Below are 14,027 nucleotides of genomic sequence, written 5' to 3'. Positions count from 1 at the left end.
TTGAGAAATAGTGTAACGTTGGCAGTGTGAAGTGTTAAGCATTGTGATAGAAAGATTATGAAAAGAGTTTTCGGCAGGCCCGGTGCCCAGACTTCGATGGGGCAAAGTAATTTTGTCCGGGTCATTGCTTTTTGCACATGCCAGAGTTTCCATTTAATATTGTGCAGCACTGTGTTATGTCTGACCAAAATAAACGTCCAATAGACAGCCTATTGTGCTTTTGATTTACGTGTAGCCAACATGAGATAAATTGACCATCACCATAAGAGTCTCTTGAGGTGCTCTTACATTTCTCATTAAGAGAAAAGGCACTTCCACAGTGCATATTGTTTAGGTCACTCACAGCCATATGGTTTTCAGATTAACCACTTTCAATCAGGTGGAAAAAAGGGGAAAAAAGGAAAAGACTGTAACACTGACATACAATTAAGTATAGAATAGGGCTTGTAAATTCAGTGTCAGAACAGCTTCAGTAAATATCAGACTTATAATATCCAGTATATTAGATGGACCTTGATTTTTGTACTTTTTCTGTTTTGCATGTGTCTATGGAGTTAACATTACTCTAATAGACCCCCAGGTGTGGTTATAATATTCAAATATGTCTTCCCTGTGTATTGTTGGTTTCTTCCTGAAAGCTGAAAGCCCAATCGAAATAACACCATTTTAGTGACACCATTTTTCTGTACACTTTATTTAAAGAAATCTTCCTCCTAGTATAATCATATAGTATACCTGATGATAATGTTTTAGGGGGGGGGGGGGGGGGGGGGACACCACGGCACTTAAAATAAGACTAAAGCTGGCTACATGCTTCAGCCGACATCTGAACTTAGTTTTGACAGGGTATAGGCAGCAATAACAGGACTTCCGTAGTACCTGTCGGAACTTTATTCAGCTGTTTTTGCACCTCTGAGATGTTGACAGAACATCATCTGTGATTGATCAGATACTGCTCGTGATTTACACTGTTATTTCTGTCAGCAGCGTACCATATGGACTGTTCCGAGGAAAGGTTACCTGCAGATAATTCCTCTCTATGTATTGAGCATCCTCATATTGCCGTCTGTATTGGCCCTCCTTGCTCTTCCACATGGTCAGAAAATAAACTCTAAAATAGAGAAAATAAGAGAAAACAAAAAGGTTTTTCAAGAAAGACTGAAGTTTCCAAGTCGACCCCCCCCCCCCAATAAATTCACCAAAAGCAGCTGATCTACAAGCTCATAAACTGTCATGATGTTGTGCAGCCTATATATTTTGTTTATTTGATTTTATATAGTGCTTAAATTAGTCCTTTAATGCAGACCGATACAAATAAGGCAACATAAACCCATACTAATTGAATAAGTCTGGAAAACATCATTGGTTTGTGATCAGTTTGACTGCTTAATGAACAGTAAAGATATCAGGATTAGGTTAAACCTGGCTGTTAGCCTAGTCCGGAGCAGGCTAAGTCCAAAGCATTAGTTTCCATGGTAACTAATGTAGCATCACTTTCATGAAACCGAATCAAGCCTCAACATATCCAGGTTAACTGGTTAAATTAATCTGGCAAGATTAACCAGCTTTCATGAAACCGGTTAATCGCTGATCCAGGATATATTAAGCCAGGATATGTGTTAAATCCCGGCTTAATCTCTAATCCAAGTTTCGTGAAACAGGCCCCAGGCAAAGTGGTCAGTATTGTATTTGTTTGTAAATCTTATTGTTTTCCGCATGGTGTTAATAAACAGTTCAGTCAGACAACTCACGAATAGATTAAACATTATTTATTATTATTTATTATTTATTGCAGAATGAGTAACAAGTGTGCATAATTATGATATTTGACTTGGCGTTCGGCTCTGCTGGATTTCTCCCTGCTCGGCATGATTGAGCAACAACATGAAACATAAGAGCAGGGAGATAGATATACAATAACCCCCCATGGCCGAGCATAGATAGCAGAGCCCACCGGTGGTGCTGGGGTGGTGGTGGGAGAAAACATCACATACAACCGGGAACCATGAGCAGAGGAAGGCAGGAAGAGCATGGAGTCTAGTGAGCTTAAGTAGCCTGCCCAATTAGTCAGCTGACTGCCGCATCGGCGAATGACGTGTGAGACTTGCACACACGTATACTCCCACATAGTAATGCAGCATGTTAACCCCTTGAGCATAGTATGGGCCTTTGAGCATGGCAAGAACCTCCCTTGAGGTTGACTGACTGAACTGATTCCGCGTGCTACGTTTGATCAGTAAAAAATAACTCGGGAGTCTCGTACGATGGATGGGCGGCACATGTATTATGTATTATTCTTATTGAGTATTCTCGTATTGTATAGCATTCGTCTCAACTGATGACACATCTCACAGACAAAATGTCTAGACAAGATAGTGGGAAATGAACAGCGAGTGGGCTGGAAATAAACCGGGAGTGTAAACAGCACTCCAGTTCTGTACAACACCAGAGCCATTGAGATAAGAGTTGCGTGAGGGGTAAGGAACACTGTGTCTCTGGCAGTGTTGACAACTCTTGTGAGAAAAATAAGCCAAACCACCTCCAAAAACAAACCCAAAACAAGCCAACTCTTGGTGAGAGAAATAAGCCAAATCTTCCCTCGAAAAACAAAACAAGCCCAATAATATCGCCATATAATACTAATAACTAAATATTTGATGCATTTATCATTATCAATTCTATGTATGTCTATAATTATGAATGTTTTGGTCATTTATTATACTATTACACACATAGTAGAGACACCAGACCTGTCACTCAATGTGATTCATACTGTCATGGAGTTGAACCCAAGTGCAGAGTAACAACAAACAAGAATAGATGTTAAGTATTTAATGAAGAATAAGGCAGATCTTACACTGAAGTAGCAGGCAGGAATCAGGCAATAAGTAGTCAAAACAGGAATCCAGGGACAAGCAACCATGACATCAAACTATGAACTGACAATGAGAGTTTGTGAAGAGTCCAGTTTTATAGGAGCAGGTTGATTGGCAAAGTGTTCACAGGTTGGCTGACGAGGGAGTTGAAGACAGGTGTGTAAATGGGACTGCAGTGTGGCGGAAATGAATGTGGGAGTGGCGACGGTGGAGTTAGGCCACACCCACAGCACCTACAGCCTCATTGAACCCTTCCCCCGAACCCCCCCCCCGATGTTAAACTGAAGCTGTTCAACGCAGCATATAGGCAAGGTTTCTCTTCCGCAATGTCATGCTAAAGAATATAATGACACACACACACACACACACGCACACACGCACACACGCACACACGCACGCACGCTCCACCAAAGAGCTGACATCATCGGATCTCATTCAGTTTCTGCACCCTCACCCACCTTGGCCATGCACCCTCACCTGACTCACACAGTCAGCTCTATACCTGCCCCACCATTTGTATGCGGAAAAACTGTAACTTTTCAGAAAATGGACAAAAGGATCCTGCGTTCGAAAGGATCCAGTGTAGCCTATATATTTATTTTCATAAATAAATACTTTTCATTGGTTAGATATTGGTTAGATGTTTTGAAAACCTCCAGACAGACTGACAGACTCACTTTCACTTTTTTTCAAAATTACCCAAAATTAGCTGATGTGCAAAGCTCACTACGCGTCGCTGTGCAATGTGTTTCATTGCGATGCGTCGCAATGTGTTTTGTGAGAATGTCGATCGGCTATCCACACTTTTCCTGGGCTGTGTGTGCTCCAGTTCCTGTTGATTTCATTGGATATCATTTGTCATCTGACCAGTTTCATTGGATCAAATCGACAGGAACTGGAGCACACACAGCCCAGGAAAAGTGTGGATAGTTTCGGCACTCTTGTATCACGAAGTAGGGCATCGATTTACAAACACAACAAACACGGAGAATGCGGAGAATGACGAAAAGTTGATATGCCGAGAATGATGAAAAGTTGAAATGCAGAGAATGATGCAAGGTTTGTGTCCCCGACAGCGACAATGTTATGACAGGTGAGTGCACTGCAGCAAGCAGCAGAGCGCTGCTGGCAGACGCCTCAGGGCTCCACAGCGTGAGGTGACAGCCAGGAGGAGGAATGTGCTGCAGGAGAGATGAAGCCACACGGAGCACTGCCACGGCCTCTCCTCTGACCCGGCAGGATGCTGCAGCATGCTCCTCCTGAGTTGTTGTTCCATGACTCTCGAGAACAATTTTAAGAATGTTCCAGACCCCCCTTACGGGTGCCCTTGTGGGTCCCCACATGGGTCCCAGGTCTTCGAGGGAACAGAGGGACATGGGGGTGCAGAGCAGAGGAAGTGTATTTCCCTAAGTGCTTCTCAATGCGGTTCTGGCATCGGGTAGAGAGGATGTCCTCGCTGGCAAGGAGGGACAGAAAGGGAGGGAGAGAGAGAGACTATGGGTTGTACAGTACACGGCCCTCGTTCTGACGTCAATGTCTTTTCTTAGCAGTCCCGCCTGTCTTCTGACAAGGACATGTCCACTATAGGCCTGGTGCTGAGGGTGCAAACCTCTGTTACCTAACAGGAAGGAGACTGGGACAGTGCTACGGTATATACAACAGCAGCACGCACGCACGCACGCACGCACGCACGCACGCACGCACGCACGCACGCGCACATGCACACGCACACACACACACACACACACACACACACACACACACACACACACTCTCTCTTATGCTGTGACTTGATGTTTTATGTCACACCTGTCACCATTTGAATGTATATTTGCATGTCTTTTTCTTTTTTTAATATATATTTTTTATCCCACGATTTTGTAACCCATTTTTCACCCCTGTGTCAATCATCTAATGTGATCCTGGGCTCTACACACCCTCCTCCAACCTAGTCCCCATAGGGGGACAAGGGGAGAGCAACGGACTTGAACTCATGCTTCCTTCATGCCTGAGTGTCACAAGTTGCTCCTTTACACCTGACAGGGGGGAGTTTCCCTGGTTGGACGTAACGCGTGGAAGGAACACGTTATTCCAACCAGTTCCTTTCCCCTCCATCAGGCGTTCCGGTTGGCCAGGGGGAGGCAGTTTAGTGACCAGGATTACTGCATGTTTTTTGTGAGGGTTCCTACACTAGGGGACACGGGGAGAACATGCAAACTCCACACAGAAAGGCCCTTTCGCCAACCCCGCCTTCAGGTATGGGCACTGATGACGCGGAGGAGGAAACACACCGCCAGCACCCACAGCGTCCCGAGCGGGAATCAAACCCAGGACCTTCTAGCTGTGAGGCGACAGCACTACCAACTGTGCCACCGTGCCCCCTTAATGTCTTTTTCTATTAGGATGATGATGGAAGATTGGCTAGATTTGTAAGCATTGAATGTTTAAAAATATATATATATTTGGTGGACTGGAAGCATATCTGGAAAGGCTACTGAAGTGAAATTTATACTCTGTTGTAAAATAAAAACATTTACAAGAACTCTTATATTAGAAGAAGAGCGTTATAGACCCGTGTGACCCATCAGGCTGTGACAGAATCGGACATCCCTGTCACAGGGATTATGGGATTTATGATACTAACCATGATACTGAAATGATACTGACCATTGTATTATTCAAATATAGGCTAGTATTAGTACTTCCTCCACTATACTGATGCAGGCATGCACGTTTTATACAGCGTGTGTTTTCAGCACAACGCTCTGGAATGGTGCCAGGCCTCTACCAGGGGTCTTTAAAAAATCACACCCGTGTGAAGTGAGGGGCGCTCTTATCATCTTACAAAACATCGAGGACAAAACAAACATGGACAAAACAAACATTAAACTCTGTTCATTGTTAATGGCATTTAATGTTTGTGTCAGTGACAAAACCAACATTAAACTCTGTTCATTGTTAATGGCATTTAATGTTTGTGTCAGTGACAAAACCAACATTAAACTCTGTTCATTGTTAATGGCATTTAATGTTTGTGTCAGTGACAAAACCAACATTAAACTCTTTCCATTGTCATGGCGTTTTTAATGTCTGTCTAAGGAAAAACACATATTAAACCTGCTGTAGGCTACATAGGAGGGGCTAGCGTCCCTCAAAAACAATCCAAGGACCCCTTAGCTGCCAGGGAGAGGGAAGAAGCAAGGACCCCCCCCCTTCCTCACTGTATGAGCTTGTAGATCTACAAAAAGAAGAAAGAAATATCACAAATATTTGGTGCCCCCCCCTAGTAGTAATTCTGGGGTCCCGGACCACCTGTTGAAGACCCAGGCAGTCTCAACAGAAAAATGTCCGGCAGAAAGATTAGCAGTGGAGGAGACTAGAGGCATGCTGAGGATCAGAAGAGAAGACGAGGGGGAAGAGCCGACCAAGGCTTTGATAAATAACTGCGGTACAGCTATTGACATCGCTCTTCAGCGCTGCGCCTGTGTGTGTGTGTGTGTGTGTGTGTGTGTATGTGTATACGTGTGTGTGAGTGAGTGTGTGTGTATTTCTGCACCTGTGTCTGTATCTTGTGCATCTATCTAATTCCTGTACTGCAGTGGCTCAGACATTTTCATCAAGTAACCCCAAATCCATTAGTATTTTGCCTGCGGACACCCTGCATCTGAAAAGGTTGGTGTCGTCATGGATCTCCAACTTCCATCGTTATACCGACTCGGTGCTGTTCAGCCGGGACCGGTCTAGCCGTTATTGATGTTCCAAAAAAGGCCAAATCTACAAATAGTCGATCTACAAGTTCACAACGTGAGCTTGTAGATTGATTGCACTAACTGTCTCTGGTGAATCTGTCTTATGTTGTGTACACTAGGGATGTGCCGATGAGACATTTTGGCCAATATCGATATCCGATATTACCGATCTCATTCTGTATTGAAGAATTAATGATAATAATTTTGTCCATTCTGAAAAATACATGTAACAGGATATCTGCACTGCAGGCTTAGGCAAGCCAGATTTAACCTAAATACCTTTATGTTTATTATTGTGAGCTTGTATATCTGTTCAAGCTGTTACTTTGGGCTTGTTTATCTGTAAAGACACATTGATTAATCGAACCGATGCCGATTAATCTAAAAACAACTGGAATCGGCCGATGCATATCGATGTGTTTGCCGATTAATCTCCCATCACTATTGTGTACGTACGGTATGATACAGTATGTCTATTACATGAGAGGGTGCTTTACCGTGATTATATTGGCACGGCAGCGTTGCTGCAGGAACAAGTTCCTATATGCCACTTTCTTGAAGTACATTCACAGCACAGACACGATGTTGTTGAATCCACAAATTGATGGAGCCTTTGATGAAGTGGGATAAATGGACCTGTTTTCATCAATTCCCTCGCACGCACACACACACACACACACACACACACACACACACACACACACACGCACACACACACACACACACACACACACACACACACACAGGTGTACGCATGCATGGGTGTGCGCACACACACACACACACACACACACACACACACACACACACACACACACACACACACACACACACACACACACACACACACACACACACACACACACTTCGGTATGCTGCCTTATCTTACCTCCAGGCTTTTGTCAGAGCATTGCCAGTGTGCTCTCATTAGAGGGAATGGGAAGACATTTACCATCCTGACTGGAGGGGAGAGTTAGCGCAGTTCTCTGTTCCCTCTCAGTTTCTCCTCCATACCCCTTCATTGAAATGAAACACTCATACTGTATACCAGGGTTCCCCAATTAATTTTCCTCAAGGGCCATATTTTGACTAGCGTACCAGGCTGGGGGCCGAGTCTGCACGCGCGAGGTCGAGGTCTTGCCCTGAAAATTCATTTTCAGGGCAAGACCCCATTTGAAAAGGATGCCCAGTTTGACATGCATAGGCTACTGACCCCCATTCAATGCCATTTATATCTGGGACCCTTAAAAAAAATGGCCCGCGGGCCGCCTATTGGGGTACCCTGCTGTATACCCATTAAAACCTCTCCCTGATCTGCTCTCTCTCTCTCCCCTGCCCCGAGTTCCCCTCTCTGAGTCACCTATGGCTGCTTTTATTGCAGTCGAGTCGAGCCATCCACTTATTGTTCCCACAATCACCATCCCAGTGTTTCTTCCTAATCATCTGAGGACGACCTAGAGAGAAAGGCTGTCGTGTCTGTGTGTGCGTCATATAAGAACTGTGTTCCAAAAATAAACAAATCAGCCCGGTGATTCTGTCAGGTATAGTGACTCTGTGTCAATTAGGATATTGACAACATCTGTTTGGAGCAGTGTTGTTTTTGGCAATTTCTAGTCATAGTCTTTGGACTGAAACTTAATTTAGTTTTAGTCACATTTTAGTCACCTGGAATGTCTTAGTGTTAGTCTAGTTTTAGTCGACTAAATCTACAGTTGATTTAGTCGACTAAAATGTATTTTGGCGGGTCTTGATGCCGTCGTAATGAGTGTTTTTACACTTGCTGAAAATAACCGATCTACAAGCGCGACGCGTTGTGTGCTTGTAGATCAGCTATTTTCAGCATGCATTTGTTTTTGTCAGTGAAAATAGGTAGTCAACGAACATTTTTCGTCTTAGTTTTAGTCGACGAAAACAACACTGGTTTGGAGAGAGTTGTATCAATTCAGCGGTGGTACTGGGAAGTCAGTTAGGAAAGTACAGTATAGGGGGAGTGACTCACCGTCTCCACTGAAGCAGTGCAGCATGTCAAAATCCTTCGCCAGATTCTTCCTATTTCGTGGCATTAGTTATCAGTGTGTGAAGGGCCGGTTCTAGGCATAAGCGATATAAGCGGTCGCTTAGGGCCACAACCACTGAGGGGGCCACATCACAGGGAGAAGATTTTTATTTCTATTTTTTTATGTATCCCCTAAATGGGCTATACTGGCGGCCACATGTGGCCCCCACCTTCACTTAATGCAGCCCGCAGGTTAATATCAACTGGTGGCCTCACTTAATGCGGCCCGCAGGTTAATATCAACTGGCGGCCTGGGGGCCACATGTGGCCCCCACCTTCACCTAATGCAGCCCGCAGGTTAATATCGGAATACTGATATATTATTGATTTCAGCTATTACAATTCCACACATGCAAACATGACCCGCTTTAATTATTTCAGTCTATATTAGTAGCTTAATGACTATAGTAGGCCTACTAGTCTTTTTTATGTCTAATGTATTTGCATGAGTTCCTACATTTAACATAAGAACTAAGAACATATAAATGTATTTGAAATTAAATAAAACATTTACTTTTCAAGATTCCAATTCAGAAATAGCTCAAAATTATTCAGAATTTCAATTTAAAAAAGAGCAAAAATAGCAGATCTACTAGATCAAAACGTGTCACAGTTTGAGCTTGTAGATCAGCAATTATTTACTATATGCATTGTGGCCCTCTGGAGTGAGTGTGGAATATAGTTGCCTTCTCTCTCTGAGTCTCCATCATCAAAGTTTCCCACCCCTGCCCTATCCAAAAACTATAGTTATAGATCTCATTGACACAAGACACAACAGAGTTGATAATATACCACATGCAGTTGAATGCAAGTTGCAAATTGCATTATTCAATACATCTGTGGCCCACTGCCCACAGGTGAAGTTGATTTCATTTGGTTGATTGATCAACTTCACTCTAGGCGTGGCTGCCTGTATTTGGTTGATTCATGAGCAAGTGCACAAGTCACACACAAATATGCCTCCAAAAAGAAAATTTAGAAGCACAAAGACTCACTTTGGTTATGAAGCACCAGATGAGCCAGTCAGTGATGCCCTCAAGAGGCTAGAGACCACCTTTTTCAATGTGGTCGTTGACTCTGCCATTAGGTCATTGGATGACCGGTTTGAATCACTTGGCCAAGTTAAAAGCAAGTTTGGAGTACTGCAAAAAGAGTAAAGGTGTGAAGCAGGTGGTGGAGTTCCTCTGGTGTTAATTAAAGACCAGACCATTGTGCTGGTGTCCAACTTGTACATGTCATTAGTGTTTCCAGTCAGCTTGGTGTATCCTCCATGGATAAACATGACCTTCTCCAACACACAGGCTGAGTGGAAGCTCCTCTCCTTTGGAACAGTCCCAGAAACCCTGGGTTGGAACCATCTGTGGGAGTCAACCTCAAATGCATAAAGCACATTGCAGTAAGGCTCCCCTCCCCAGATGTAGACTGTATCTTCAAACAACACAGCTGTGTGGCCGCAGCGCCTGGATGGAACCTCAAGGTGACCGTCTCCTCTTCCTGGTTCCACTGGTGGTAACTTCTTCCAGCATAAAGACACTGTGCTTAGGACATGGACATCCATCTGTTCAACCATGTTGAACAGTGAGGAACAGTTTGTTCCTCACTGTTACAGCAGCATGAAAGATTTGCATTGGTCCTCCTGCTTTGGAAACGGTCCAAGACAACATCACGCTGTCTGTCTGTCTGTATGTCTGTCAGTATATAAAGTGATGCTTTACACAAATTGTTTTCTTCTTACAAAAGAATACACCAGATTTATGGAAAAATAACACATTTATTGCTACAACAGCGTTTTTAACATGCCTATTAGGCTGTAGATTATTTGGCAGCCCAATATGAACTCGGGCACTTTGGAGTACACCAAGGTTGTATGTTAGAAATGTTGAGTATGGGTCCCCACTGCACTGAAACATCAGTATCTACATGCTGGGGACCCCTACTCAACATTTCTAACATCAGTTTCTACATGCTGGGGACCCCTACTCAACATTTCTAACATCAGTTTCTACATGCTGGGGACCCCTACTCAACATTTCTAACATCAGTTTCTACATGCTGGGGACCCATACTCAACATTTCTAGCATCAGTTTCTACATGCTGGGGACCCCTACTCAACATTTCTAACATAAAACCTTGGTGTACTCAAAATGCAGAGTTCATATTCTGGCAAGTGGACTACTCGTCTTAAACTGTACATATACTACTGTAGTCTACTTAAACTGTACATAATACTGTAGTCTAAAGTACTGCACACATACATCATAATACTGTACGTGTTGTGATAGGACTTATTTCATATTAAACATATTAAACAGTAAAGAATGGTTGTATTGCTCTGGGTTTGAACCATCTAAAAACTATACCTACATTTAGTCAAAGTCAAAAAGCAAGTTCATAAACGTACAATATTTGTATAAAACTTAACTAAGATAACTTAAAAACAAAACAAAACATTCTATTTAAAACAATTATAATAACTCAAATATTAGAGATAAATCCTAGAAGTCTGTCGGTGGAAACCTCAGACATTCCAAAACTTTTACTTTACACCATTCTGATTCAAAAGCATCAAAAGCAGCAGATCTACAAGCTCTAAATGCCTCTCCAGCTTGTAGATCTGCTATTTCTGTTGCTTCTGGTGTGACAGCTGTGTTGTAGGTCAGGACGTTAACACAGAAAAACACAAATATTGACATACGAGGATTCTGGCCGACAGCAACGATATATGTATGGATATGATGATGACATAACATATACATTCATATTAATTAATATGGATATGATGATGACATAACATATAATTAATATGGATATGATGATGACATCATAACATACAAATTGATATGAATTAATATGAATGTGATGATGTCACAACAACATATAATATGAATTAATATGAATATGATGTCAGCACATTAAGATGGACCTTCTTACACATTCTAGTTGTAGTCGAACATTACGCATGCACGCACGCACGCACGCACAGTAGACAAATATAATCTCTTCCTTACACTCTTAACACACAGAAAAGTGTAAATATGATTTCCTTTGAGCTTTTGGTAAAACAAAATGATTCAGGAAATAATAACAATAATATTATTAATATTATTATTATTATTAGTGTTACAGTAATAATAGCAGTGTACAGTAACAGTGTACAGTACCTGTATGTTTACAGATGTCCCATAGTGTTACAGTAATAATACTCAACTCAACTCAACTCAACTTTATTTATATAGCACATTTAAAACAACCATAGCTGCCACAAAGTGCTGTACAGTACATAGGTAAAAACAGTAAGTAAACACATAGACTAAAAACACAGAATACAAAGACAACACACAAAACAAGAAAAGGAGGGGGGGGAAGCAAGTTCAGGAACAGAGGTCTCATGCTGTGTTAAAAGCCAAAGAATAAAAGTGCGTTTTCAGTGAGGTTTTAAAAATGGCCAGAGAGGGGGCCTGCCTAAGTTGCAGGGGAAGGTCGTTCCAGAGCTTGGGGGCAGCAATTGAAAAAGCTCTGTCCCCTCTAAGCTTCCGTTTCGCCCTCGGGACCTCTAGCAGCATCAGGTCAGCTGACCTGAGGGAGCGGGCGGGAGAGTAGGGGTGGAGGAGCTCAGAGAGGTATGGAGGGGCGAGACCATTTAAAGCTTTAAAAGTAAAAAGCAGAACCTTGAACTGGATTCTAAAGTTCACTGGCAGCCAGTGGAGAGAGGCGAGGATGGGAGTTATATGCTCTCTCTTACGCGTGCCAGTTAGTAGTCGGGCAGCCGCGTTCTGAATTAACTGGAGCCGAGCAAGGCAAGACTGACTGGCTCCAAGGTAGAGGGCGTTACAGTAATCCAGCCGAGATGTAATAAAGGCATGGATTACTGTCTCAAGGTGCTGAGTGGTTAAAAAGGGTTTTACCTTTGCCAGTTGTCGCAAATGAAAAAAGCTAGACTTCACCACTAAGCTAATTTGGCGATCTAGCTTAAAGTCGTTGTCCATTTTAAAACCTAGGTTGGAGACTGTTGGCTTCACAAACTGTGCCAGGGGGCCTAGATCAAAGGGAGGGGGGTTACCAGAACCATTTGGGGCGAACACCACCACCTCAGTTTTCTTGTCATTGAAGCTTAGAAAGCTTAGGGCCATCCAGGCTTTAATGTCATCCAGGCAAGAGAGAAGAGCTTTAGGATCAGCGTCTTTCTTCTTTAGGGAACATAGCATCATCAGCATAGAAATGGAACGAAATGCCATGTTTTCTGAGGATGGACCCTAGCGGCAGGAGATATAAGGAGAAGAGCACTGGGGCTAAAATAGAGCCCTGTGGAACACCATACAACAACGGCGCCGGTCATTAAACCAGGGCTCAGGCTTTGCCCTGGGCAGCTTGGATTTCAATGGGGCCACAGAGTCCATTATGGTCCCACACGAAGAGTTAAACCAAGAGCACAGTTCCTCTGTGGGAACAGCCGAGACAGACGGGGCACACAACTGTTCAAAAGCAGCTGAAAAGCGACTAGCAGTGCGGGGGTTAAGAGTCCGACAGAGTCTAGCAGGAGCCCTAGATCTATTCTCCGTACAAGAGAGAGCAACATCAAACAGAACAGGGCAATGATCAGAGAACGTACTATCACAGATCTCTAGGTTACGAATAGGCAGCCCATATGAGATAACGAGATCTAACGTATGCCCACGTTCATGAGTAGGACCCGACACATTCTGCACCATGTTAAACGATTCAATAAGGTTTAGGAAGTCCTTCACCATCGGTTTATCAGGGCAACATACGTGTATATTCAGATCTCCGAGAATCAACACTCGATCATAGTTGGGCAATATTCCAGCCATTGGAGAAATCAGTCACAAAATCCTTGTTGTATTTAGGGGGTCGATAAATGAGTGCGCACAAGACCTGCTCAATACGACCCACCTCAAACACAGTCACTTCAAAGCTGGAGAAAGAAGCAGAACATTGCTTGCATTTAATGTCATCCTTATAGATGACCGCTGTTCCCCCACCCTGCCTGCCCGAGGGCCGCGGGGAGTTGAAATAGGAACAGCCGGCCGGCAACAGTTCAACGAGGGCGCTGCACTCACCCGCCGCCATCCACGTCTCTGTCACACAGAGGAGATCCAGGGCGCGGGAGCTGAAGAAATCCTTCAGGATAAATGTTTTATTTGTCAGCGATCTGGCATTCACCAGGCCAATCCTGACAGGGGCTGGAGCCTTTGATCCGGAGGAGTTAGGATCGCGGCGCAGCGACCGCAGATTGCAGAGATTCACCCCGCGTCTCCAGAGCTGAGGAGCGCAAGGACGGCAGGGCTGGAATAGCACCTCCAGGCTAGCAACAGGAGCGAGGCAGG

Source organism: Protomyctophum parallelum (genome assembly GCF_964188405.1).
Source record: "Protomyctophum parallelum genome assembly, chromosome: 1".
NCBI classification, from domain to species: domain Eukaryota; kingdom Metazoa; phylum Chordata; class Actinopteri; order Myctophiformes; family Myctophidae; genus Protomyctophum; species Protomyctophum parallelum.
The sequence above is the reverse complement of the archived record's forward strand: the minus strand, read 5'-3'. Positions refer to the sequence as shown.